The following is a 27,098-nucleotide window of genomic DNA, read 5'->3' as shown; positions in this document are numbered from 1 at the left end:
ATTGTATTCGGATTTCCGAATTATGAAAAGTTGCATGATCTTCATTCTTAGAGATTAAACAAAACTACACTGCCTCCTTATTTACAATATATATAGGTGTGTGGCTGAAATAGATATGAATACTTAACTTTTATACTGCTCATAAATGCTTTATAATAAAGTACACAAAATTGCAAGTCACAAATTTTGGTTTCATAAAACTCTTTAATTGGCCAGTCTATATTTATTTATGTCTATGGACAAAACATAGATCTAGAGCTAAGAAAATCTGAACATTCTGAAATGAACGGAAGTGAGACTTGAAGCAAATGTCATGTCTCAAGGGCTTGGTGTTGAGAACAAAGACAGAGCTATAGTATAGAACAGGATTAGTGTATCAATGTCTAATTAACTTATGACCCAGACGTGGGTCACAATGAATGTATGTCATCATTGTTAGTACTTTGTTTAGAAAATGTAGAATGACTATAGCATTATAGTGATAAAAGAGACTCAGCTATCCAGAGATTGTATGAAGATTGTTTTAGGAAAACTATAATACTAGAAGCAAATGTTGTAAGCAACATATGTTGGACATGTCAAGGTCTTCATTTTTAGTTTCGTTCAATTTCGTAATCCATATTTTGTGGCACAATATACATGTCCTTGACCTTATCTGATCTAAACTTCTGCCACGGAAGGATCCGACCACTTTTTGTCATTATCCATGAATATTATATTTTTCTAATTTTAGTTCTTATTGATATCTTCTATTTTAGACTATGTCTTGGAAGTTTGTTTGTTCTTTTCAAAAGGTCTTTCTTCTTATCATGGCGTACGAATGGGACTTTCAGGCTTCACAGTTCACATTAAAGTGGAAAGATTTTTTAAACCCTGAATTGAACGACGCACAACTACACGTCCCCGTGGTGCAGTCTTTTCCCTGTGGACATTTAACATGACTTAAAGTGATTACCTGTAGAGCTGTCAATAGTGATGACTTCATTTTTGAGTACTTAAAAATCTCATCTGACTTTTTTTTTATGCACGGTAATGTCATTATCGATTACTTTTTTTTACCGTTGAAATTCAAAGTGCACTGAAAGAGAGACGGTCTCGGTTCATTGAATAGTCTCACTTCTCACATGACCGAGTTGGCTGAATACGAAATGCTGATAAAAACGACATCAAACGTAAATATATGGACATTTGTAAAACAAAACAACTTTTGAACTCATAGGAAAAGCTGAAACCGAATCTTTAAAATCATTGTTTGAATGGAAGCGGAATAGAAAAACATTTTAAAATGCATTAGTCATAGTGAGGGTTTTTTAAGCTTTATAAATCTTTTTGGTCACAATCATTTGGATATATGTTGTCCCTATTGTCATCGGAAAATAGTTTTACGTATAATTTAATAGCACAGGAGTTTTGTTAGGCAATGATTCTACATTAATACATCGACTCCGAAGATAAGGGATGAGTAAAGTTGCGACCTGCATCTGATACAGACGCGTTATAAAGCTCGATTCAGGCGCCGTTTTGCCCTCCCTGCTGTAGAGGAAATCTAGTTAGCAGCACATGGCCTTAGACGGTTGGAGAGCTCTCATGAAGGCCGCTGGACTCACATCATGGAAAAGCCTGAAGTCAGACGCAGAAGACTTTAAGAAAACTTAAATGGTTTTAATGCACAGCCTCTATTAGATAGAATTGTGTCTGTATGGTGTTTCCCTTCCCCCCTCCCCCTCCCCCTCCCCCCCTCCCAATAGTCTCGTCGTACTATGATATCTCGTTTAGCCTTGATTCATTTGTCTTTGACATTCGGAACATCAAATAGTAAATCAACTCGATTCTGCTTGATAATGAGTAACCATAGACATAAATAAATATAGACTGGCCGAAGGAAGTAACTTCATGTAACTTGAAAACATGTATATCTAATGTATTAGGATTTCCGAATTATGAATAATTGCATGATCTTCATTCTTAGAGATTAAACAAAGCTACTCTGCCTCCTTATTTACAATATATATATATATAGGTGTGTAGCTGAAATAGATATGAATACTTAACTTTTATACTGCTCATAAATGCTGTATAATAAAGTACACAAAATTGCAAGTCACAAATTTTCGTTTCATAAAACTCTTTAATCGGCCAGTCTATATTTATTTATGTCTATGTGAGTAACATTATCCGATTGGTCTTCTTTCCATGCTTCTATTTTTGTTAGTGCTAAATGGTATCAAATAAAACTTAATATTGGTGTGTAATGGCGTGCATTGCATTGCTGTGAAATGTATTTCTTGTAGTTTATTATTGAACGTATTTGTGAAAATGTTGGTTTGATTTCGTTTGGCAAATTTACTTTTAAGATCAAGTTTACATGAATAACAATTAGATCTTTTGATAATTATTAACAAAAAAAATTTTTTGGGGGGGCCATTGAGTATACTGTAATAGCTGCATTAGAAAAATTAAATTTTGATGAGTGAATATAGTGTTAATGGTCGATGTGTTGATAAATGTAGATGTTGACGCGACTTCGTAAATACAACCAACAACAGAACAGTTAGTAGATAAACTGAATAACTCCTGCTGGTAACTTCAAAACAATTTCATCAATAAAAGGGGCAAAGTCTTCGTCGTCTCTCTAGCTCGGTCTTCCTTCTTCCTTGTCCGTTGATTCTCTAGTTCTGTTCTTACTTTTTAATTATACGTCACGTCACTACGGAAAAACCCAATTAAACCCAAACTTTTACGCGTCTTTCTATTGTGTCATCACAAGAGCAAGAAAGTTAGCTGTTCTATTTAAACATTGTTTTAAAAATGTACCTCACTTTTCCATGAATATATTAAGGAAATAAATTTGTATGAAACTAAAACAAGGGCTGCCAAGTTCGGTAATCACGAGCGATAGTTATAGCTATTGTATATTATATATATACCTTACCTAACAAAACCTTACATCGTAATTGCGTCTTAAGGCACACATGTCTCCGTTGTCCACGGGCAGCTAAACCACTCTAGCTTTAAGGTCAATCTTATAGTCATGCATGAGCGCAGCTAATGCTGGTGGTGAATCAGGCGTAGATGTCGTCATTAGGAACTAATCCAATACCTAGTCTGCTTGTGCGTGGACCTGCTGTACAGCCAGCATGCATTTTCAACGAGACTAATTAGTAACTTAACGACTGTTTGGGAAACATCTGTTGGCTTATTTGTCAAATGTACAGATGTATGAAAACATGTTCGTTTTAAAACATGACTTTTATTGTATTTATCTTTCAAAGCAAACGCATGCACATCTCTTCTTGGCAGAAGAATACACAAACACTCTCTATCTTATAAGTTACAACAGAAAAAAGACCGAGGATTTAGACGGCCGAAATTTTAACTTATCGTCTGGACCTTATTACATCCATTGACTCTCTCTGAAATGACGTCTATTATAAACAGACTTTGTGTGCATCCATGAACGCTGCTATACCCTGAGAATTAAACTGAAATTTTATTCTAGGCTCTTAGTTCGTCCTTAACCTTGTTGATGTCTAAAGGGCTGAGCCGAAGGCTCTTCGAGCCCTAAGTTTGAAAAAAAACCTGCCTGGACGCCAAACAGTAAAAAAAAAAAAACCTGTGTGAACACACAGTTCTGTTTGGGAGAGACCCTAGACAATGCCTATGTAAGGCATTGCTGTTGACCGATGCGTTTGACCCCCGACACGTGGGCTAGATACACGGCCGAAGGCCGAGAATGCACCGGGATCTTCTGCCATTTTCCTTCAATGTACCAAGCTAACTGTGCGGGACCCGCCATTTATGTAACGGTCCCTTTGAGGAACAGCGCATGGATTGGTGACATGTTTGTGGGGGACTTTATTACAACCCCGCCCGTGCAATGAGTGGACTCTCGTCTACCCGTGGGCATCCCCACGGGAGTCCTGTGTTGCTACCCATTAAGCCTAGCCACTTCCTCTAGTGGCCGTTTCCACGCGGGCGCCACGATGAGGCAGGGCAACGTGCCCGCGCGTCCTTAGCCTAAATACTCGCCAGTCCTATCTTCTGGTATGGAAAAGATGTTGTGATAAACAAAAGTATAAAAGATGTCGTGATAAACAAAAGTATGAAAGATGTCGTGATAAACCAAACTTATGAAAGATGTCGTGATAAACCAAAGTATAAAAGATGTCGTGATAAACCAAAGTATAAAAGATGTCGTGATAAACCAAAGTATTCTAGAGCAGCAAAAAGAATATTTACAGTCTAACGTTGAAACCACGAAAATCACTGTCGTGCGCGCGTGAAGTTTTCTTTGCATTTAATATTGGTGTTTCAGCGTATAGGAAGTAGTTTCTTTTAGGTGCGTTTTGTTGTCTAGAATATTGTGTGTGTGTTTACGTCATCCTTAGTTCCCGCAAGAGAGAGAGAGAGCTTCTGTTGTTGGCTGGTTAGCTAGTTCCCTGTTTACCCGTTGTAACGGTACGTAAGTACATAGTTTTATTAAGGAGGATGATCTTTCGGTACGGGTGTCGCTGTTGAAAAGTTCTTTCCTGTAGCGGCATCGCTAGATCTAGGTTCTCTTTTCGTTTCAGGGTGTTAGGCTTGGGGCTATGGGAAAGTGTGTCGCCTTTCCGCCCTTGGAGTCGTATAGTAACTATCGTTGTTGAGGTGTTCCGTAGGGCGCCGAGATGAAGTGTGAGCGTGAAAGGTGTGTTATTGAAACTTATTGGTGTGATATTGGACTAATTATTAATCAAATGCTAACATCAGTGATATTTATGTACATGTAAATATGTTGTTAACTTACAATTAAGTATTATTAAATATAGTTCCTGTTGCCAACTATTGTTGTGGTTCTTGTTTTAAAAAGGTATATGTATTTATTGAATATAAATATAAAGTGTAATAGAAGCAAAGGTTAAGAATTCGGAAGGTGTTCACTTATTCGTATTCATTTAAGAAACAATATGTTTCCTTAAAGGCAAAATAGCAAGATGATGTCTATGCCGTTGAAGTTCGGTTTTAGGAGACAAAATGAAGGGTTTGCATTGAAAGGTATAATTACATTTTCAATAACGCTTTTAGTTTTTAATGTTCAAATGTGATCGACGGACAAACAGCATAAAAACAATAGCGGCTTTCCCTAACAGGAATCGGTAAAAATACCCGATAAAAAGGTAAAAAAAATAAAATAAACTCGAAGTTTTGTTTTCATAGAGTTGCACATCATTCAACATATTTCATTTTCTAGCTAGTTCAAAGACTCTATTTACAGACCTGATGTAACCACTCAGAGAGATTTCTTCAAAGGCTCTATTTACAGACCTGATGTAACCTCTCAGAGAGATTTCTTCAAAGGCTCTATTTACAGACCTGATGTAACCTCTCAGAGAGATTTCTTCAAAAGCTCTATTTACAGACCTGATGTAACCACTCAGAGAGATTTCTTCAAAGGCTCTATTTACAGACCTGATGTAACCTCTCAGAGAGATTTCTTCAAAGGCTCTATTTACAGACCTGATGTAACCACTCAGAGAGATTTCTTCAAAGACTCTATTTACAGACCTGATGTAACCACTCAGAGAGATTTCTTCAAAGACTCTATTTACAGACCTGATGTAACCATTCAGAGAGATTTCTTCAAAGGCGTGGCGAACTTGCAATACTCTTGTGCCCGGTCTGTCATTTGGTCCTGTGCACTGTAACTGTTCCATCGCTTTTGTTTATTCAGTCTCTTCATTACCTCTCTAAGGCACAAGAAACTTCGAACTTTTACAAGAGCTTCCTTTTTTTTTTTTAGTTGCTTATAGATTTTTTTTTTTCTCTTCTATTGATTCCACTTGGGACGCGAGAGATCCATTACTATTCAAATTTTCAAGTAAAAGACATTTGTGAGTGTGTGTGTGTGAGAGAGAGAGAGAGAGAGAGAGAGATCAACGGAGAGAATAATGGAAAAATAAGAGACAGAAGATTCAAATACATCCACAAGAACTTTCCATTAAGTTATTTAACAAAGAATGTTCTTATTTGACTTAGTGAATCACCAAAATTAAAATCACTAAATAGAGAGATACTATAGGACAGAAGTTTAAAAAGGAAAAATGCAAATACTATATCAAACAAACTCAGGTGCGATCCACGCCGTATCCGTTAATCCTTATTAGCACTATCCACTGTGCATTCAACTCGATTTCAAAAAAAAGTAAAACTCTACAAATACAACAGTTCTGACCTATATACGGTGGGAAGCGTGGTCGAGAGGCTAAGTGCGCTTGAACTTTGCTTGTCGGTTCGACACCCGACTCGGGCAGAGTTGCGTTTACTGAGCGCAGCAAGGAAAACCAACTCCTAGATACCCCCTCCCCCCCCCCCCACCGGTCCACAAATGAGATTGGACCATAGCGCTCTGAGCATGCTATAAGCATGAAAGTAGCGCTATATAAAAGCTATAATAATAATACTACGAATGTGAGCTTAATTAAAAAAAAAAACACCTCAATACTTAAGTTTTGTCATTTTTCGGCAAACATTTTTACGCCTCGAGAGTTTAAAAAAGAAAAACATCATTAGTTCAAGAGAAGTCATCCTTCAAAGTACAGTAGAGAGAGCACAAAGAAAAGGTCATCCAAAGAAAAGCTGGCTGGATATCTTAAAAGAATGGACCGGAATCTCTATTAATATCCTGCTAAGAAAAGCTGGCTGGATATCTTAAAAGAATGGACCGGAATCTCTATTAATATCCTGCTAAGAAAAGCTGGCTGGATATCTTAAAAGAATGGACCGGAATCTCTATTAATATCCTGCTAAGAAAAGCTGGCTGGATATCTTAAAAGAATGGACCGGAATCTCTATTAATATCCTACTAAGAACAGCTGCTGACCGGAAAAAAATGGAGGGATTCGGTTCGGCGATCTGTCACAGCACCCCTTACGACGAAAGTGAAGGGTAGATAAGAGATGAGAACCATCTACATTTACCCGCGACCAAAACCTTAAGAGAAGACTCCAATATACTGTGCTGAAACATAAGGTCATTATACATTAGACTAAATAAAGTAAGATAGTTCTACTAAAAAATCCCAAAGAAAAGACTTGCATCAAACAACTTTGATCAAACTCTACATATGCTTCTATAATAACACTCTGTCTATCGTACTTCCATGGTCACATTTATAAATAGAAATGCAACGAACTAAATTAATTATTAATGCTTTAAAATGGAATATATGCACATAAAAATGAATATAGTTTTAAGAAGTCTCCCAAAGCATGTGACATGATATGAGTTACGTCAGTGAGGTATACGAAAACAAAACAAAAAAGTTTGAGGCTAAGCTTACAACAATCCAGAACAAACACAAAAATTAAACATGGCTTTTAGAAATTCAGAGATCTGGGACAAAGAAGGCTAGGCATAGCTTTTATACTTATGCTAGAAGTTTCCAATCTGCGACCCGCGGATAAAAACCGGACCAAAGCTTTAAAAAAAAAAAAGTTGGCCTGAGATTCTGATGACATGTAAATTCATCAATGATTTTTAAAAAATGAGGAAAAAAAACAACAACGTACAAAAACGTATAAGATAAAGTAAATTAATGTCCACGTCATGATAAGATAATATAAGATAAGATAAAGAAAAAAAAACATGACCTTTTGTCCCACCACCAATACCTCGTTCGGCCTCATATCAAGATATTCATCGAATCCTACACCTTACGCGGTATTACTCCTCCACCCCATATGACATCGGTGCTACAAACCATGTGACATTCGTCCTAGCACCCATGTGACATTAGTCCTAGAGCCCATGTGTACGTAAATCAGAGGATGTCAGCCAGCTTGCTAGGACGGAACTATTACATCCGCTGATATTTTTAATTCTATTATCCGGGACGAGTGTTACAAACCTTATCATGTAGCCTACATAATGTGGCTTTTATTTTAAAGTTTAACAACAGAAGCTATACATAAAACTATTAAGGGCTGATGATTTAAAAACTGCCACAGCTACACCAACTGACACGATGTCAAGGGCTCTGTAGCAAGTGTTAGAAATATTGCAAAGTGAGAAATAACAAAATAAAACAAAACACACACACACACACATTCAGAGAGAATAATAAATCTTTAAAGTTGAACTAAGATTAAAAAGAACAAATGTTGAAGGGGTGAACATGGACACGGTATTTATGCCTCAAATTACAAAATGCATATATCAAACTCCGATGCAGCAATGATTAAAACTTCTATACTAGACTCAATTCAGAACCATGAAAAGACACATCTCACAGGTAATACAGGGATCAGTCCAGAGCCAATATAAGACTCAATTCAGAGCCAATACAGTCCAGAGCCAAAGCAGGGATCCATTCAGAGCCAATACAAAAATTCAATTCAGAGCCAATACAAGTATGATTGATCAATTCTGTGGCAATGTTCAATTCGAAGTATTGTTCTGACAAAACAATTATTTTTCATTATTTAATTAATATTTCACTTCGCTACTACTTTTTGAGACAACGCCTGAAAATAAGTTAAAATTTCTTTCTGTTTTAATCGTCTTACAGTAATCTGTTTACTAACCAAAGATAGTACATTTAAAGTACAATGTGTAGACCCGTCCTATCAACATGGCTACCAGTCAAAGCTACTTAGCGATCTCCAGACGTTTACAATATTGAAGGAAATTTGAATCTGTTTGTTGGCCAGTGACACGACAAGCTGCTCTCTGCTGCCGATGTAACGTGAAGAGCCAGTTTCTTGGCATCTCTTCTAGTAATTATTTATTTATTGATAGTATTATTGACGTGCGTTATTCTTTGCCTCAATTAGCACTTCAAGTCGGAATATAAAGTTGGCACCTCATCTAAGAACTGGATAAACAACCATGGGCGCCCGCAGGATTTTTTTGCAGGGGGGTTTCTTAACTTTCAGTGTGGCGACTTTTACTTTTACGAGATCTCGCAGCTGAGCATATGGGGGGGGGGGGGGGGGGGTTATGTCTCGTTTATTTCGGTACGTGACGTTTTGGCGCGAGACGTTTTGGCGCAAGCCGTTTTGGCGCAGGGGACGTTTTTGTGCGAGATATAATTTGACGATAATTTAATAAGCACGTAGCTTTTATTACAATGTTTATTTCACTCTACCATAATATTGTATGTATAGTATGAATTCTAACACCATCGAGCGAATTGTTTTTTTTTAATATAAAGGTTTTACTTATTTTATGAATATAGGCCTATAATAAGTCAGATTCCTGAATGGTAATGACATGCTATCTCCTCCCCTTTATTTATATGTGAGTTCTGCTAATCGCACTGGATGACATTTTTCGATTTCTTTCCAAAAAACTTTATTTTTTTATTTGACATTTGTATCGTATACGAACTAGCTAAGTGTCATACTTTAATATAACAAAAACCATGTTAACATCTAAAGCTTTATTGGGAAGGGGTGATTTGGGTGACACATCTCACATTGACGCAGGTAGAGTTAAACAAATGAAGACAAGACCAGCACCGAGCACTGGGCGTTGGCGTCATGCGTTTGGCGATCATCTCCATGGGACTGTTCATTACATGTGACACCTATCCCGCCCCCTCTCTTCTGCGCACATTTCACTCCTTCTATATACTATTTCCTCCACCCCTTCCCTCTCTCACGGCTAAGACGATAATCTGTTTCTAGCACTCCTCTTGACATCCCTAGCTGCGAATTTATAATCCTTAATCTTTAATTCCGAGACTGGCCCAAGGGCTACCCCTCTCTTTCAATCTCTTCACCCCTACGTCTTTATAAGCTCGAGTAATCATTTTTTCCAGCACGCTGACAGACTAGAAAAACGTTCGCCATTTCATTCTATTATATTTCTAACTGAAAACCTGGTGGCAGTCTATAAAAACAATGGAAAAACTCAAGTCGAACCGAGGAAAAGACAAAATTTCGCATGAAGAATATCTGTATCTCTAACAAACTTAAATACCAAAAATAGCGGACACAAATATTTCTTCTTATGTACTGAAAAATGTCTTAACACAAACACTCATGCAAAACATAGATATGCATAATTGTTTTTAAAGAAATAATGCAATAAACGTACATAATGTATTTCGCGCCAAAACGTCCATTGCGCCAAAATAGCGGCGACAAAACGGCGGCGGCAAAACGTCCTGCTTCGCTTTATTTATAGCGTTTGGCTGAGTGGTAAAGAGCTCAGCTTCTAAACCGAGAGGTCCCGGGTTCAAATTCCTGGTGAAAAGTAGCATTTGTAATTTCGGGATATTTAGGGTGCCTTTGAGTCGACACAGCATTAATGGTTGGGGAAAAGTAATGGTCGTTGTTCTGGCTGCATACCATCCTCGTTAGCCTTGGGCCATAGAAATATATGAAATGTACAGATTCTGAAAGGGGTACTTTACTTTTCAAAAAAAATATAGAGCGTCATTGTCATACTTCTGAATGACGCTTGTAGTTTATAAATAAAGTTATTTGATTATCAATGAGTTACAGTGTCTTCATTGAGTTGCAGTGTCTTCATTGAGTTGCAGTGTCTTCATTAAGTTGTAGTGACTTCATTGAGTTGCAGTGTCTTCATTGAGTTGCAGTGTCTTCATTGAGTTGCAGTGTCTTCATTGAGTTGCAGTGTCTTCATTGAGTTGCAGTGTGAAATTACAGTTACAAACAGTTCACCAAAAAAAAAAAAAAAAGCAGATACGTTTGAAACTTTGAATGAAACTCGTTTTACAGTCTACAATTTTAAAACATCAGTACATTTACTAAAGTATAACTAGAGATTGTGAAGTAATCCAGCATCAGTCATTTACTAATGTATAACTAGAGATTGTGAAGTAATCCAGCATCAGTACATTTACTAATGTTTAACTTCAGATTGTGAAGTTATGCACTCATCCTTAATCTCTTAAATCGTGGGCAGTTCTATTTTTATCATTTAATTAATTACCTTTTAGAGAAAAAAAAAAACATTATACAGTGTAATAAGTTTGAAATCTTTATTTCTCAGGGCGGAAACTTGATCTCTATGTTGTGAAATTGCTGGTTAATTTCATTTGATATACTTTGATGGGATACAATGTAATCTGGCCTAGCTCGTTTTACTATCAGTCGCCATCATTAAAATTTAATAAGATTTTCTTGATTTAATTATTTCGTTTAAAAGAATTTTGTATTCTTTTGAAATGCTTTTACAGATGTAAAAGACTCTGATTTCTAGATATTTGTATAGTTGTAGTTTTGTATACATGGCGAGAAAGTTCTAGATATTTGTATAGTTGTAGATTTGTATACATGGCGAGAAAGTTCTAGATATTTGTATAGTTGTAGATTTGTATACATGGCGAGAAAGTTGTAAATAGCAAGCTTTTTTTGGTGCTTCCGCTGTACAAACTAAAGGAAGTCTAAATCAGCTTTGTTTATTTTAAATTTATTTTTTGTTGCACTTTTGACCACTGCAGAATCCAATTTTATAAACTTATTCTTTTGTATCAAAAAGTAATTTCAATATAGAAGAAGTGGAAGAATTTCAGGGAACATTACCAGGAAAAAAGAAGATAAGTCAGACAGAGAAAGCGATGGGAAGACAACATAAAAGAATGGACTGGCCTGTCATTGAAAGAGATCCTAACTAAGCCAATAGACACAAAAGAATAGAGAAAGACGGTCGACAAATCTTGCATGGTGCCCCAGCGCTCCAACGGACTATAGGATAGGTAAAGGTTAAAAAAGGAGAAAGAAGATTTTGACTCAATGTCTTAAAATTTATTTGCAAGCAAATGAGCCACTAACCAGCGGTAATAAACAACATTTTAGGCCAAGATCAATCTCGAATAAAAATTAATTACATGTTCTTAAATTAATTTTGTAAAAATATATTGTTGCAATTGGATGAAATGTATCTCTAGGAACAGTTGTACATGACAAGTGCCTTTGGAATACGTTTAAAAATTAAAAAAGCAACAAGCATAACATATTGGGAAATAACGCTGAACTAAATTGTCATGGTCTGTCGCGTTGTTTTCAAAGTCAAGAGAACGTGCTGTCCTGGTGTATTAGTCATGAAGATATACTTTATAATGGGGTCAAAATGAAGATATACTTTATAATGGGGTCAAAATGAAGACATACTTTATAATGGGGTCAAAATGAAGATATACTTTATAATGGGGTCAAAATGAAGATATACTTTATAATGGGGTCAAAATGAAGATATACTTTATAATGGGGTCAAAATGAAGATATACTTTATAATGGGGTCAAAATGAAGATATACTTTATAATGGGGTCAAAATGAAGATATACTTTATAATGGGGGTCAAAATGAAGACATACTTTATAATGGGGGTCAAAATGAAGGTATACTTTATAATGGGGTCAAAATGAAGATATACTTTATAATGGGGGTCAAAATGAAGATATACTTTATAATGGGGTCAAAATGAAGATATACTTTATAATGGGGTCAAAATGAAGATATACTTTATAATGGGGTCAAAATGAAGATATACTTTATAATGGGGTCAAAATGAAGATATACTTTATAATGGGGTCAAAATGAAGACATACTTTATAATGGGGTCAAAATGAAGACATACTTTATAATGGGGTCAAAATGAAGACATACTTAATAATGGGGGTCAAAATGAAGATCTACTTAATAATGGGGGTCAAAATGAAGACATACTTAATAATGGGGGTCAAAATGAAGACATACTTAATAATGGGGTCACAACAATGTCTGGAGTGATCGTTACCTGAACTTAACAAGTAATGCATCTCAACAGTGAGCAGATGCTCATGATATTAGAGATTGGACTCAGTCGCCAGTCTGTGTTGTTACCACCAAGATCTTATGTTTCAACGCTATTGAATGTGTTTTTCTTTCCCGCACGCGAACAGGTCATGTAGGAAAAAGGGCGCTACTGTTAGTCACTGGTTAACGACAGGGGGCGTAGCGGAATAAGGACCTAACTCCCAATACAACTGTGAAGTACTACTACAAGCTACTTGGCTTGTCTTGGCTACCTATGAAGGCGGCTCGAGGTTCGACACCCGACTCGAGCAGAGTTGTGTTTATTGAGCGCCTGTCTATTATATTTTAATGTTTTTTTCTTTACAAAGCTTATATCAACTCGCTCTGTATGTCTGTCTGTCTGGTAAAAAGTTTGCATACGTTATTGCTCCTACACCATTCTCGGATCAAGTTGAAACTTTACCCAATCATTCATTGGCATAGACAAGACATAAATTAATTAATTACTGATAAATATTTATTTTGTTTGATACCAACAAAGGAAATAAATCCTTCAATAGTCACAGGCGATTCTTTCTTCGTATTACGTCCACTATACACGAGAGGTACCATGAAGAGAACGATTGAAAGTGAGTCATGTCTATGATGTCTTACACTATGATATAACCAACTCAGCTTACAAATATTGGGGATTTTATTTCTTAAATTAACTCACAAATCTCTTTTTTTTTTAATTAATATGTTCTTGTACAATATGCTGCAAAGAAAAAAAACTTTTTTAATTTTGTTGAAAGCCTGACTTTTAATTTAATTTAATTTTTATTTTATTTATGTATTCTTTTTATTTTTGTTTAAGTAAAATTACAAAAAAAAAAAGAGATGTAGTTTGTTATCGGTTAAAAATTTTTTTTTGATGTTTAAAAATACATTTAGAATTTAGATCAAAACTGAATGAAGGCTTAAAAATGTAAAGGTGTATCAGTTTTATTTTCTTTGTCATTCGCTTAGTCGACTACATACTCATGCAAAAGATTTTTAGTGGGAAGAAAAGACTCCAATATTTTAAAATACATATTTAAGTAGCTTCTGATTCTATATTTTAATATGTCTAACGAAACCAATATGAATCAAGATATTTCAAATATGGGAGTTTGTTCTCCTGTACCAAGATAGCATTAAAAGAAAAAAAAAAGTTTCTTGTAGCCATTTGCCAGTATTTGCTATCGTTAGAATCTAAAATCAATTTAATCAGCTTTTTGGAAACATCGCTTTTTTTTTGGTCTGTGTTTGTGTTATCAGCCTGGGCTTAAGTAAGAAAATTCTTCTTGAAACTTTCCAGCAGACGTCTGCTGGTTATATCTCATAAGACACCATGAATTCAAACACAATCACGTGGGTAAGAAGATCTTCAAACACTCACAAACATACATACACACAGAGAGGGAAAGAGAGAGAGAGAGAAAGAGAAGGAGAGAGAGAGAGAATTTCACAATTTCACAAAATTGGGCTTAAATTGTTTGTCTAAGTCGAAAGTGAGACCGCGAATTAACAGGCGATCAGTAACTTTAGCTCAACAGAAACTAAGAAGTTAACTCCCCTGAGGTTAAAAATAATCTCTAAAAAAATGGTAGCGTTCTTTTAAAATTGGTATGGAGACTTTACAAGAAATGTTTTTTAAAAGGTGATGTCACACAGAAGCTATAAAGTCTGAACCAACAAAGACTAGTTCACAGCTTGAAAAGAACTAACACTTCATATTATTTAAGTGAGAAATTCACTAAAAACTAATTTCTGACTAGAAATTTAGTCGAAATAGGCAGCAGAAATAACGATAAACATAAGATAAGATACTATGAGATAAGATAAGATACTATGAGATAAGACAAGATGATCGGTCCAAACAAATATCTATCGTTGACGACGAATGACCATGACTAAAAAACAGAATAAAGTTTTAAAACCTCCAACCTTAACGAAGAGGAGCCGACCACTTCCTCTAGATCCAATGCAACTGTGGGTGCAAATTGTCTACACGGATTTTATAGCTTGGAAAAGTATCTTTCATGCACTAGTTTTTCATGACATTGTTTATGTGTTTGAGTGATAGGAAATATTTTTTTTTAAAAATTAGTTTATTTAATCAATGTCTTTGTGAAGTTTTACCATACCAGCAGATGATGGCTAAAAGAATCAGACTTCCAATGCTTGCTGTGTAAAAAGTTTTTTTTATTGTTTTGTTAACATTACATTTTCCTAGCTTCTTAAAGATAAACAGTCTTTGATGTAGCTTTATGTAATATTTTTGCTGCTATGCTAGTTTGTTGGGGTGATTAATTTGCAGTCAAAGTGAGTTTACCTTTGTTTCAACCCTTTAAAAATTATCTTATTTATCTATCTAATTTAGACTTAGATCTACCCGCGGATTCGGTGCATTGGACGCCAAGCTGTATCCACAAAGATCTGTCACTGGCAATGTCTGAAGCTTTTTTCCACCTGGTGTCCACAGTTCTGAGGTCCTCCATGAAAGTGTGGCGCCAAGTTATACGCGGAGGTCCCTGTTTGAGCTTTTCTCATATTGGCCTCTTTGTCATCGCAACTCTTGGTATGCCTAGTTCCTTTTGTCGGAGGACATGTCCTGCAAACCTCATGCGACGCTCTGTCACAACCTTACTAAGTGTTCGATTCCCAGTTTGGCATAGGATTTCCTTGTTAGAGACCCGATCTCTATAACTAGAAGAAGACTTTGATTTAATTTGAACGATACTTGACCAGGAAGTTCTAGAACCTCCTTAGAGCCTATGTTAGTATACTCACTATGACTGTTTGTTAAGTTAAAATAAGCCATCAATAAACTGTCTACGTTTTCATACGAGATTGGCACCAACTGGTTCGATGTCATATCACCCAGACCCTGTGATGTTAGTTCACTGACAGGAAACTGACAGCCTTAAAAGTGTGGTAATGGATCAGTTCATATCTCTGGTTTCATGACATGACCAGACGTCTGCTTTAAGTAAGGACAATGGATAGTCTCCCCTTCTTAAAAGCTACTTAAATAGCCAGTGTTTACGGTGGATCGTTAGTTGTGAGTGGAGAAAACTGTTCGAGGTTGTGAGTACTATGAGGTTACGACTACGAGTCTGATATTATAGTCTTTGGATTTTATATAACAATCACTAGTAGCCTGGACAAGAAATAGTTACTATGCCTAAAATTTTGGTTTAAGAACTTCAATTATATTCATGAATTTTTATAAAATATTTTAAGTTATCGAGATAATAAAACTGGAAGGATTTGTTGTGTGGCTGAGTAGCGTAACGTGATTCGAGGGCTCGGGTACAAATCCTGAAAGAACCTATCAATTCTTGTTCAATTGTATGCCGAATAGCACAGCGGTAACATCGCAAATATCCTCCGCCATGTCTACAGGAAGAAATGGCCCAAAACGCAAAGAGCATTCTAAAAGTATCTTGAAGACGTCTATGGACAAAAAAAAAGTAGAGGTGGCTGAGTGGTAAAGCCCTTGGCTTCTTAACCGAGGGGTCAAGGGTTCAAATACTGGTGAAGACTAGGATTTTTAATTTTGTAATCTTTAGGAAGCCTCTGAGTCCGCGTAGCTTTAATGGGTAGGTTACCTGACAATAGTTGGGGAAACGTAAAGGCGATTGGTCGAAATCCATGTTCACCCAATTTCTACCCAGGCAGTGTCCATACACTCAAGCACATTTTGCAAGTTAATAATAGGAATTGTAAAAAGGCGAATGGGACGAACGATCATTATGTGGACACTTTTCGGCTTTTAACTTAAACATAAAGGAACATTTCTATCGTAAGCCATACAGTTTTGGGAGTCGCGGTGGTTGATCGCGCTTGGCTTCCGAACCGGGGGTCGCGGGTTCGAATTCTAGTGAAGACTGGGGTTTTTAATTTCGGGAACTTTGGGCACCTCATATTCCACCCAGCTTTAATGGATACATGACATTAGTTAGGGAAAAGTAAAGGCGGTTGGTCGTTGTGCTGCCCCCATGAAAACCTAGTTAACCGTGGGCCACAGAAACAGATAACATTTACGTCATCAGCCCCATAGATCACTAGGTCTGAAAGGGGAACTTTACTTTTTTTACATATAATTTTGACAGTAGCTTTTTTTAACTCTGTTATTTCTAGAAAGAGAAGTAACGAGACAACCCCCCCCCCCCCCAAGTACAGTTGGCTGCAGTGTGAATCCAAAGCTGGAGTGATCAGAAATAAAAAAAAAAAAAACAGCGAAAAGATAATAATTCATCACACGGTGAACAATAGGGAGCATCGATTGAAGCCAGTGTTTCCCAAAATGTATTCCACTGAACCCTTGTGTTCCACGAGGCCTGGATAGGTGTGTCCACGAACTACTGGTATAGTTTAACTACTAGGCCACCACGTGAATTATTCTCTCTACAATAATAAGCAAAGTGTTCCGCTGAATACTCAGAATGTGTGAAGTGTTCCGATAAGGAAAACGTTTGGGACTCACTGCCTTAAAGTAACAACGTCATCTGAATTCTGAAAGCTTATGAGCCAAACTCGCTAACGACGTTAGCAAAGCCTACAAATAGCCAGATGAAAATATGAACTCAAAATGACGAGAAACGAATCATGTAATTCTCCCTGTTTGGAGTTAGAACACTGGCCTGGCGGATAAAAAGATTCACTTTAAAAAAGAAAAAAAGAAATTGGAGCTGTAATAGTTTTTAATGAAGTCAACATGAATGAGGAGATATCAAAGAGAATATTACCCGGGCACAAGAGGAAGCCAAAAATAAAGCAACGAACAAAGTTTTAAAAATACAATAAAAAGCACAAAATGTATGTTACAGAAGCGTTTTTTTTTTCTTTCAACAAAACTTTAATTGACATCAGAAATGGTACTGATTGCGAAAGATAAGAGAGATCTGCTTGCATCTCCTTAAGCTAAGTAATGCTGATTGGTAACTTGAACTTTTTATACAGAAATGTCTAAGATCAATCGCAAATTTTTGATATGATCAAAAAAACAACAACACCCGCTCCATCATAACTACCTCAATGATGACAAGAACAGAGCGGTACATAAAATCGTTCGTACCTTACTCGGTCAGACTTTATCAACGCTACCCTTCGGTCTATCTATGTGAATGTCTCTTTTGTGTTGTCTGTATATGAGAATAGGGTCCCTGTAATCACAGCAAAATTTCCATAAAGATCAATAACGCAGTCTTGGTCTTAGAAAACTAGTGGAATACTGGAAACAGAAACATATCAAAGAATAAGACAAAAAAAGAAAGGGAGAGAACCAGGAGTTAGTGGAGTTAAGGAGAAAAGCAAACGAAAATTCTTTTAAAAAGTGAAAAATAAGTCACAAGGAAAGACATAGTACCAGACACACTAAAACGTAGAATGCACGATACAGTACAATAGCAAATACAACACTAAAAAGAAGGACTCTAAATTCCCTTGGAAGAAGGGACATTATAAGACACGGCTCAAGCAGAACTACTCTTGCAGATTAATCAATAAAATCTGGAAGAAAAAAAAATTATTATTATATCATTATGTTTTATTTTCCTAGTTTTTGTTGATATTTTTTTCCTCCCATGAAAAGCTGAGACAGCGGCTAGACGCAGAGTCAGCCATAGTGCCCCAGGTCTTCTTCTTTGTTCTCATTTTTATGTTGGAGCGTTCATATGACTAGACCAATACATGAGATGAACAGCGTAGTGGTTTCCAAATCAGGCAGCTCTCCATATAGTTTTCTTTCTGTTGGGGTGTTTTGGGGCCAGTTCTTGTTCAGGGCTCTTGGTAAAGAGAGCAGTCCTGGAGGACATGGTCAGCATTCTCTGGTGACACTCCACATGGGCAGATTTCACTGGTTCCAATTTTGAGCTTCCGGAATATATGTTGTCTCATTCTGTTGTGTCCGGTTCTGAGTCGAAAGATAAGACGTTGATCTTGTCGGGATGGGTTATAATAGGTGTGCCCCAGTGACTTTTGACATCATACAATTGTAAACATGGGGATGGATCAAACTGATAGCCCTAATTCGTCCCTTACTAAAACATAACCTTCATTGAACGCTTCTTGTCTACAAGGATTAAACATAAATCTTTGTCTCGTAAATAAAATAAAAAAGATTTTAAAGTTTGATCTATATAATATAACTGCTCCCCTCTCCCAAACGTTTTATTTAACTTTCTTCGCCAGTGTTGAGAAAGATTGTACATTTAGTGTTAGTTATATTTACTTTATCAGATCAGAAAAATAGACCTTGGTTAATTAATTTTATTATAACATATTTAGGAGACATACAGCCTTTAAAATGAAAGTGAGCGAACAAAATAGAGCCAGAATTGTTATACAGAAATTCATGAATGTAACATATAGTAGATTTACATCAATAAATTAAAGTAAAGATCCACTTTCAGATTTCGCAACCTATAGGGTGTCATGTAGCCAGTACAACGATCAACAGCCTCTACCTTTTCCCAACTAATGTCATGTACGCAGGTGGATTCCGAAATTTAAAACTCCAATCTTCACCAGGATTGGAACCCGGGACCCCTCAGTTCGAAAGTCAAGAGCTGTACCACTCAGCCACTACACCTCTACTTTTAGCAGACGTAAAGCTTTTAAAATCAAATTGATTTTAAAAAATAAGTCAAATAAACATATTGATGGCCAAGAATTCATGAATATAACATATTTTCACCGACATAATCAGAAAGAAAAAAAAATGCTCAAAATTCAAACGCCTGCCGATGAAAACTGTAAGAGTTCTCTCCCCTGATCCATGACTTTTACGCGAAATGTGTTAAATCATTGTCAGATCTAATGATCTTTTGATTGGAGCAAAATTGCACACATGACAATTGCAATGATATTTGATACTAGCCAATTACTCCCGAAGTTCATTCGATTTTTATGGCGTACATTTTTTGTTCACGGGCTTGAACTAATTAGCTTAATTTTCAGCACCTTATATTTAGCACTAACTAGCTTGCTAATATTTTTACATCAGGGTTTTTTCTTCACATACACTAGCTAACCATATTTTAATAGCGTAAATTTAGCTAATATTTCTGTGGATTAATTTAAGTTTCCTAATCCGACATTCTTTTAATTTAATATAGCTTTTCGAATTATAAATATTAGAATAATCCTCGAAATAATATCCTATGTCTCCAAAGCTCGAAGGCGTTCATTGCATCAGGGCCCATGACTAGTAAGAGCGCATTAAAATTCCTTTCGTACTCGTAAGAAAACGTACCACCATTAAGTATCTGGATACTTACACTCCTCAGAATTCGTGACTGAATTCAGTGCAATGACAATATTACTTGTAAAAGTGAGCACATTTATCGGAGTAAAAATAAAAAGTTCCCATTTCAGACCTTGCGAATTACAGGGCAGATGATATTAAGGTCATCTGTCTCTGTTGCCTACGATTAACGAACAAGGTGTCATGTGGCCAGCACAACGACCAACCGCCTTTACTTTCCCCAATCAAAGTCAGGTACCCATTAAAGTGGGTGGACTCAGGGGCGCACTAAAATTCTCGGAATTCAAAATCCCAGTCTTCACGAGATTCGAGCCCAGAAACCCAGGTTTGGAAGCAAAGCGCTTAACTACTCAGCCACCGTGCCCTTACATTTATCGGAACACCTTTTGTAAATGTAAATTAACTAAAGTAACTCGGCTCCATGTTTCTCAATGTTAATCATCTAGTTTCTTAAGTTTCTTTAACTTGGCCCAAAGGTTACTTAATTACGCCACTGATCATTTTGACTGTCTTTTGGAGAATGTCATATAAGATGTTGTTTAAACTAATATTTATTGATTTCATATCCTCCGAAGGGATATTTGTTCAAACAGTATCCCCCCCAAACCCAGTATGTAAGTTATTGCTTAAGACTCTTTTTTTAGCGGCTCCCGAAAGTGGAATAGTAGCTTTTAAATGTGTGGTGTGTCTGTTCGTCCATCCTTCCGTCCGTCCGTCCGTCCCGCTTAGATCTTATAAACTTAAACAGATATTGAACATCTGATATTGTGATGTTTTAGATCTTATAAACTTAAACAGATATTGAACAAATGATATTGTGATGTTTTAGATCTTATAAACTTAAACAGATATTGAACAACTGATATTGTGATGTTTTAGATCTTATAAACTTAAACAGATATTGAACACCTGATATTGTGATGTTTTAGATCTTATAAACTTAAACAGATATTGAACATCTGATATTGTGATGTTTTAGATCTTATAAACTTAAACAGATATTGAACACCTGATATTGTGATGTTTTAGATCTTATAAACTTAAACAGATATTGAACACCTGATATTGTGATGTTTTAGATCTAATAAACTTAAACAGATATTGAACATCTGATATTGTGATGTTTTTGATCCTATAAACTTAAACAGATATTGAACACCTGATATTGTGATGTTTTAGATCTTATAAACTTAAACAGATATTGAACACCTGATATTGTGATGTTTTAGATCTTATAAACTTAAACAGATATTGAACACCTGATATTGTGATGTTTTAGATCTTATAAACTTAAACAGATATTGAACGCCTGATATTGTGATGTTTTAGATCTTATAAACTTAAACAGATATTGAACAACTGATATTGTGATGTTTTAGATCTTATAAACTTAAACAGATATTGAACACCTGATATTGTGATGTTTTAGATCTTATAAACTTAAACAGATATTGAACACCTGATATTGTGATGTTTTAGATCTTATAAACTTAAACAGATATTGAACAACTGATATTGTGATGTTTTAGATCTTATAAACTTAAACAGATATTGAACAACTGATATTGTGATGTTTTAGATCTTATAAACTTAAACAGATATTGAACACCTGATATTGTGATGTTTTAGATCTTATAAACTTAAACAGATATTGAACATCTGATATTGTGATGTTTTAGATCTTATAAACTTAAACAGATATTGAACACCTGATATTGTGATGTTTTAGATCTTATAAACTTAAACAGATATTGAACACCTGATATTGTGATGTTTTAGATCTAATAAACTTAAACAGATATTGAACATGTGATATTGTGATGTTTTTGATCTTATAAACTTAAACAGATATTGAACACCTGATATTGTGATGTTTTAGATCTTATAAACTTAAACAGATATTGAACACCTGATATTGTGATGTTTTAGATCTTATAAACTTAAACAGATATTGAACACCTGATATTGTGATGTTTTAGATCTTATAAACTTAAACAGATATTGAACACCTGATATTGTGATGTTTTAGATCTTATAAACTTAAACAGATATTGAACACCTGATATTGTGATGTTTTAGATCTTATAAACTTAAACAGATATTGAACACCTGATATTGTGATGTTTTTGATCTTTCAAAGTTTTCATACCATGTTTACTTATTTTATTTCTGAAAGCTCAAAATTTAATTTTTAAACTCAAATATATGTCAGCAGTTTGTTCATAAAAATACATTTTTACAACTATTGGCTATTAATAGTAAAAAAACCACACGTGAAACTATTAAAAAAGGGAGATTCTTCTTGGGCAATTTTTATTCACACAGAATGACAGAATGGCTGATTTTAAAACAGAGTTATGGTATATAGATGAAACAAAAAGTGGAAGATTTCACAAACATTTGTTGACCGCAAGCTTGTAGGAGATATAATTACCGCCATTGTCAGGCACACCCAGCACATAGTCTAGTAAAATAAAAACTTTCACTCACAAATATCGGAAGATGACGATATAGATCTTAATCCTATAATCTGTGTACATTTTATTTCACTCTGTCAGTATTACACACAAAAAAGGATCTGAAAAAGATCGTCACCGAAGTCTGGACCCATTAATGTCAAGATTCCTACTTTAAAAAACTCGGCTTGTCTCAGAAACGTCTCTAAATTTTCGATGTGTATTGAAGTGGAAAGAGACAATAAGCAACAAACAAAAAGAAGAAAATCAATAAATCAAATGGATTCTTTTCTAGACATAGAGAATCTGAATGCAAGCATATATTCTGTGTCGTCACACGAACATTGTTAATAAATAATACAATGTATCATCTTAATAACAGTGTGTCGGAATCATAAACTGTGTCGTCATACTAACATTTTCTCTGAATCATACACTGTGTCTTTATACTAACATCTTACCAGAAGCATACCATGTATCTTTATACTAACATTCTACCAGAAGCATACCATGTATCTTTATACTAACATTCTACCAGAAGCATACCATGTATCTTTATACTAACATTCTACCAGAAGCATACCATGTATCTTTATACTAACATTCTACCAGAAGCATACCATGTATCTTTATACTAACATTCTACCAGAAGCATACCATGTATCTTTATACTAACATTCTACCAGAAGCATACCATGTATCTTTATACTAACATTCTACCAGAAGCATACCATGTATCTTTATACTAACATTCTACCAGAAGCATACCATGTATCTTTATACTAACATTCTACCAGAAGCATACCATGTATCTTTATACTAACATTCTACCAGAAGCATACCATGTATCTTTATACTAACATTTTGTCTCTTATTTATAATGTGTTATATGTTTCGACACTTTCTTTGAGCTAAACAAAAAAAAATGATTAAACTAATTACAAAATGAGTAGAAACTAAGCAGAACAAATTAACAAATAGCCATCATTCTTATACCTCATCATTCTTATTTTAATGTACAGCATGTTAATAGAAGCTGACAAGATTCGATCTAAGTTTAGATGACAAGAAGTTGTATTTAATAATGGTAATGCAGGAACCTATTCCATATGCTAGTAAAAATTAATTCAAGTGCTCTTTCCTCTCTACAGCCATTAGATCATCATACGGGTTGCCTGAATCAGCCATGAAAAGCAATGACCTAGCAGAGTGTCTGTCTCTTATTAACCTGCCCGACTAGATTAACACATGGATGCGGGTAAGACGTAAATCTTCCTTTGAAGGGACGTCTGTAATTTATAAGAAAATAAGATAAGATGCGACAATTAAAAAATGGATTTAGGAATCCCAGACATACGAGCAAACAGAAAAACTATATGTAAGAAATAAAGACAGAGGAAATATACAAAATAAAAGTCAATATGTGGGCTACGTAAACAAATTGATTCACTGCAGGTTTTGTGGAGGCAGACAAACATTTTAAAATTTAACAGCCCCCCCCCCCCAAAAGAATAATGCAATAACAACTACGCATGTTAAATACATTGAGATATGTAGATGACATGGAGTATAACAAAATTAAACTTGAACAGACACAGAACCATATCATATTCTCAGACAAGTGATCCGAGTGTTAGCTATCTGCTTGACACGGGATCAGTTCAAATAATATAGTAACACTGTTTTTAAAAACGCAGGTAAAGAAAACACACAAAAACATGAACAATATTAAATAGATAAAAACATGAAACCAACATGAAAATTCCTCCCCCCCCCCCCCCAACGAGCTTCAGAAATCCTTCCTTCCACTGTGTTCATTGCAGCTGTTATCTTTCATGGCATTGATATTTACTGGCAACGGTAGAACAAAAGCTGTGTCTTCAACATATTAACACATGAGAGGCTCTTTGACTAAGTGGTAAAGCACTTGACTTCCAATCCGGGTGTCCTGGGTTGGAATCCTGGAGAAGACTGGGATTTTTTTTATTTCGGGATCTTTGGATGCTTCTGAGTTAGGGAAAAGTAAAGTCGGTTGGTCGTTGTACTGGTCACATGACACCCTCGTTGGCGACAAAAAAAAAAGATGACCTTTACATCATCTATAGGTCTCAAGGTCTGAAGGAAGAACTTTACTTAACTACCCACAGGAAAAAAGTCACACACTACAATGACATTTGTTTTCGCAAACTCAACACACAAAACGCCTTCTGCTGAGGAGTTCCTATTTTGTGTGTAAATGTGAGCTTGCGCTCCCAGAGCTAGTTTTATATGCAATTTTAGCTATTTTTTAAATGTATTTTTGTGTATAGGTTAGAGCTATTTTTATATATTTTATTTTTATAGGTCAGTGTCAGATTTTATAATTGTACTTCCGCATATTTATATAGGTTAGTGCGGGATAGTATAAAAGTGATGTACTACATGCTGTCTTAAAACAGTTGAGTGTACATTTGACCAGTGGTCAGTACCATATCTGTCTGTGTGACAGCTGAAGATCTTTGTGGTCTGTCGTCTAATTATATTTTTATTCCTGTACCTGGGACGGCCTGTAAGTTTGTAACTATTTTATTTTTTTACTAGATCTATGTCACACTATGTGTAAGGTAGTTATTTTATTTTCTACTTGGACTATTTGTCATAATAGTTGGCAACATGCTGTATTGAAGATGGCGGCGTCCATCAGTCCTAATAGAATATAATATAGTTTTGCATTTATGTTTTGCAGGCTATTATTACTGCTTTTAGCTGCTTTTAGCTGCTGCAATTACTCTGCTGAAATAGCTGCTGCTTATAACTGCTGTTGTAGATCTATTCTAATTCTAGGGAATCTAGTGTTATTTTGTTTCTGCTATTGATAGTTTTGTTATTGTTTCTGTAGATCTATTCTAGAACTAATTCTACTATTTCTAGAGAAGCTAGTGTTATTTTGTTTCTGTAGTGTTGTCTTATTAGTGATTTAGTTAGATAGTTGGTTTGGTTAGTTTGTTAGTGTTTGTAGTGGTGTAGATTTAGAGGGTTTTAGTTAGTTGATGGGTTCAGTAGTAGTGATTAGTCAAGTTAGTGTATATATTATATTTTATTATTGATTTATTTTTGTATGTAAATAAAGTTTCTTTTTGTTTTATTTATCGTAAACTAAAGTTTGTTATCTCGTTTTCATTTAGTTAAGTTAGTATAGTTAGTTGTCTGGTTACTTAGGTGACTCTAGCCCCTTGGTAACCATACCGAGGTGCACAGATTGAGCCCACCCAGTAGCGCAAACATCTGCCTACTGTTGGTAAATTTTAATGTTGAGCAGCTGGGAAAAGGTCCCTGCCACTCGCGCCTACCTGACCTGCTCACATAAATAAACAAGCGATTTTCCAACAACGACAAATTGAACAAGACAGGTTGAAACTGACACCCAGCTAAAGAATGAGAAGAACTCTTCTATTAAACACCAAGGTAAAGAATGAGATCTCATGTATAGTTGTATCAAACAGCCATTAATTCAGCCTATTACACTGCTATGGAAGCGAATAAATACGTAATGATTTCGTCGCATGCTTTTTGAATCCCCCCGTAGAGTAGTAAACAATATTAACATTGTCAGGAAACCTTTCAAACCTTTTCACATTTAATGAAAAATGTTTTATAGTCTGGTACAAATACAGGCGGATTATTTTTGTTTAAATCAATTTCTAACTTTCGTATTACGAGCCTATTCCACTGTGAGAAGAAGTTATAAAGGAACCACCACGTCAATGGCCTGATAGCACTGTATTAAGGAACAGATAGCACTGCGTCAAGGGACAGATAGCACTGTGTCAATGGCCTGATAGCACTGTATTAAGGGACGGATAGCACTGCGTCAATGGACAGATAGCACTGTGTCAATGGCCTGATAGCACTGTATTAAGGGACGGATAGCACTGCGTCAAGGGACAGATAGCACTGCGTCAAGGGACAGATAGCACTGTATTAAGGGACGGATAGCACTGCGTCAAGGGACAGATAGCACTGCGTCAAGGGACAGATAGCACTGCGTCAAGGGACAGATAGCACTGTGTCAATGGCCTGATAGCACTGTATTAAGGGACAGATAGCACTGCGTCAAGGGACAGATAGCACTGCGTCAAGGGACAGATAGCACTGTGTCAAGGGACAGATAGCACTGTGTCAATGGCCTGATAGCACTGTATTAAGGGACGGATAGCACTGCGTCAATGGACAGATAGCACTGTGTCAATGGCCTGATAGCACTGTATTAAGGGACGGATAGCACTGCGTCAATGGACAGATAGCACTGTGTCAATGGCCTGATAGCACTGTATTAAGGGACGGATAGCACTGCGTCAATGGCCTGATAGCACTGTATTAAGGGACGGATAGCACTGCGTCAAGGGACAGATAGCACTGTGTCAATGGCCTGATAGCACTGTATTAAGGGACGGATAGCACTGCGTCAATGGCCTGATAGCACTGTATTAAGGGACGGATAGCACTGCGTCAATGGCCTGATAGCACTGTATTAAGGGACGGATAGCACTGCGTCAAGGGACAGATAGCACTGTGTCAATGGCCTGATAGCACTGTATTAAGGGACGGATAGCACTGCGTCAAGG

At 36.0% G+C, this 27,098-nt stretch overlaps 1 protein-coding gene across 1 annotated transcript in view; it reads right to left on the bottom strand.

The window, feature by feature from the left end:
* The window catches only part of LOC106053988 (growth hormone secretagogue receptor type 1-like), a 92,743-nt gene that overhangs the window by 48,976 nt on the left and 16,669 nt on the right, over window positions 1-27,098 (bottom strand). The gene's annotated exons all lie outside the window — the stretch shown is intronic.

The sequence above is a fragment of the Biomphalaria glabrata genome, chromosome 1 (assembly GCF_947242115.1).
Source record: "Biomphalaria glabrata chromosome 1, xgBioGlab47.1, whole genome shotgun sequence".
In the NCBI taxonomy this organism is placed as follows: Eukaryota; Metazoa; Mollusca; class Gastropoda; family Planorbidae; genus Biomphalaria; species Biomphalaria glabrata.
The sequence above is the reverse complement of the archived record's forward strand: the minus strand, read 5'-3'. Positions and strand labels throughout refer to the sequence as shown.